We start from the raw sequence: 3769 nt of genomic DNA, 5'->3' as shown, positions 1-3769 counted from the left end.
TTTTAAATACTAAAACTTTTAAAAATAGAATAGAATCTCATAAAAAAAAACATTGCGCACCAAGCAAACGCCGAATAAAAACGCGTATAATAGTGCGCAATATTATTAGTACTTTAAAAATTTACATTAGTTTTTTGAGAAATCGGAAGTAGCGTAAATTACTATTTCCAGGGCCTGGCCGGGACGGCTAGTAATATATAAAGCAAAGTTGTCGGGTGCCCGATAGGGCACTTCCCGGCGCCGCAGGCGCTTCAAATTTGGCAGGATCTTGCCTTGGGGCGACAGAACACGGGGGCCGGTTGGCCGAAAAGTCTACGATGATGGGGTCAAAACTGACCTCAACTGACCGGCGCCTTATATGAGCTATAAATCGAAAAAAAAATGTCCACGGAGGAACCTCTTCATAACTCCTGAGGTCGTAGACCGACCCTCGGGCGAATTAATTAAGCATTCAAATTCTCAATGTTTTCGAAAGCCTAAGCAAAGCTGGGCAGCATGCCTAGTATAAAATAACAGGGGATGGAAACTCGGGCTATAGACATGATTTTTAATCCATTTTAAATACTTAAAGTTTTAAAAATAGAATAAAATCTCGTAGACAAATTAATTGCACACCAAGTGAACGCAAATAAAAAAAAGCGCATAATAGTGCGCAATATTATTAGTACTTTTAAAATTTACATTAGTTTTTTGAGAAATCGGAAGTAGCGTAAATTACTACTTCCAGTCAACGGAAATTACTCAAAATTTTACAGGAGGTAGAGAATTAGATCTTTTACTTACATGTGAAATTTCATTTATCTATCTGAAATAGTACTCAAGTTATAGGCTTTTGAAAAATTCAAAGTAGAAAAAGTACCACTTCCGGTTATCGGAAATCGCTCAAAAGTTGATACGGATCTACGATTTTGATAAAATACTTATATATGAAATTTCATCAACCTAGCTGTAACGGTACTCAAGTTATCGTGTTTACACACGGACAGACACACACACGGACAGACACACACACACACAGACATACGGACAAGATTGCAAAATTATGTTTTTCCGTATCAGTGAGGTGTAAAACGTCGAGATTTGTAAAAATCTCGATTTTTTTTTTTTGCACGATTACAATAATTTCTCTATACTACGTATATACGAGAAAGTAAAAACCATTGCCGATAAAATACACATTAACAATGACGTCATCAATGCTTCATAATAGACACTAATATTACTGTCAATTGTAGGTCTATTTGTCTAATCTTAAAAGTAGTATGCACGGAGTGGTTCCTTCAGGCATCTAAATATACACATACACACACACACACACACACACATATATATATATATATATATATATATATATATATATATATATATATATATATATATTCGTCAGATTTCGGCGGTAATCTCTACACAGTGAAGACCAAAGACAAATTCGACATCTTGCTATCAATAGCCAGCACCATTAAAGTCTCGTTCTGGGTAGGTTTGGATGACATGGAGACGGAAGGTGTTTTTAAGTGGGCGGATGACGGCACCAATATCTCCTACACATGGATGAGGACCATCTTCAGTCCTAGTACGTTCTGCGTATTTTGTGAGGGCATTTTTATTTGCTGGCACCGGGTCTGGTAGTCTTAAACTGGGAGGAGGGGACGGATTGTAGTCTATTCTATTTCATACAATACTACCACACTTGAGATCGTGTGGCACACACTAACGGAATGTGTGACTGTGACACTGAAGGACATTCGTCCCTTTCACAATTTTATCACTCTACTTTTTTTAAAGCAAAACTATAAACAAAATATATCAATAACGACCGAGTTGACGAGAATGTTTCCATCATACTGTTGACATGGATAGAAATCGTTTTCTTTTCAAAATAATTTTCACTTTCACCGAAAATACTAATACGCCAAATACATCCACTCATTTTTGGAGTCCGATAAAACTAAACAGTATGGGTTTTATAACCGTATAAATTGTAATTACACCGAGCATGATTTTAAAAATATTTAATGGGCCTCTCAAATACCTTTGAGGCTATTGTCGCAAGGGCCATTAGGCACAGGCATGTTAATATATTCATCTTGTTTACCTGTTGATCTATTCAATATAAGATTCTTGTTTACCTTTAGATGTGTTCAATATATTCATCTTGTTTACCTGTTGATGAGTTCGTGGTTTGTTTCAGCCGAGCCCAGCAACGGGGGTTTGTACAATAATGAGGATTGTGTGGACTACCATCCGTCATACAAGCCTCTCAACGACGATGATTGCTCGTTCGTCATGAATTATCTCTGCGAAGATCAATTCTTTATACCTTAGATTGTGGGGGATGGGGGGAGGGATGACGAAATATGATGCCAGTTGCAGAACTAACACAAAAAGCAGAAGACAGAGAACGTGATCAATGATTCGTTTTTAAAAAATGAGCTGTGATGCTCCTGGGATCACGGGGTTACGAGTTACTAGATTGATTGGAACATTTCTCCTAAGACGCCACATCTGGATACTAGCTAAAGGCCATCTAACAGAATGTATTGTGCAGAAACTTAGTTGTTTTATAAGCTTTTACTTGTCCCTATGTCTATATATTTTTTAAACTTGTATTCAAATATTTGAACTCAATTATGACCACTTTTCCTAAATTTTAAATATTCATTTCATGAAAGAATATTTAAGTTTCGATCATATAAAATATTAAATGCGTCAATACAAATAATCTTAAAGTTCATTGTGTTCACTAATAAAACGGGAGATCATACTAGTAACAAAAGCTTGTAAAAAAAAGCACATTTTGGCCAATCAGGAAAACAATGGGTTTTTTTTCACCAAGACCACGGACGTGAATCAGAAGGAAAAAAAATTCTTGCTTAAAGTCAGAATAGCAAACGTTTTGCAGGAATTAAAGAACATACTTTAGTACACTTTTTATCACGTATTACAGAAAATATTTTAGTAAACTTTTTTATCCGGTATTAATCATATTTTAGATTAATGGGACGTCGACTTCTTAAAATAGACTAGGAGCATATAATTGCATTAAAAAAATAACTGCTCACCAAATGAATGCAAATTATATAATTATGTATAATAGAGTGGAGTTTAAGTGTTTTATATTATGATGTCGCAATGTATTTTCATCGAATCTTGACCTACGCGTAAAGTTTGAAAGAAATCAGCCACGTAAAAGTGGTCGAAAGTTTGCTCGCAAGTTTTCGTCCATAGCGGGCGATAAAAGTAGGAAAAATAATTCTTATTTTTTTATTGAGCAATCAGACTGCGTAAAATAGTACCTCCGTTTACAAGAAATCACTCAACACTAGAAAGTCCATCAGTGAATAACATAGCCGAGTAAAATGAAGTTTTTTTTTAAAAAAATGATTTTTAGTATTTTTTATTCTGATCTTTTTTTGTTTTGACAACATGAGATTTATAGAAGTATGTGGTGTTTAAAACTGCAACGTTATGGCATTTGGTTTGCCTATTTCTTAGGACATTTTTAATTCTACCTTAAAACTGACTAATCTAAATTACGGTTGGACACACTAATACAGTATGCTGCTGTTCTATTGATAAGTCATTTATCTGCCAGCACCCAACGAAGTTGTAATCTTAGAGCTTCCTGCAACACATCAACAACATAGCTGAACAATCAAACACACGGACAAAATAAACCAAAGTTTCTAGACATTGCGATTTAACTCTCGTTATTCAGAGAACAATAATTAAATTATGATCAACAATAAGAAGACAGCGTATGGCTAGA

Source organism: Physella acuta, unplaced genomic scaffold, assembly GCF_028476545.2.
Source record: "Physella acuta isolate Inbredline_101_S28 unplaced genomic scaffold, ASM2847654v3 ptg000200l, whole genome shotgun sequence".
NCBI classification, from domain to species: Eukaryota; Metazoa; Mollusca; class Gastropoda; family Physidae; genus Physella; species Physella acuta.
Note: the sequence above shows the minus strand (reverse complement) of the source record.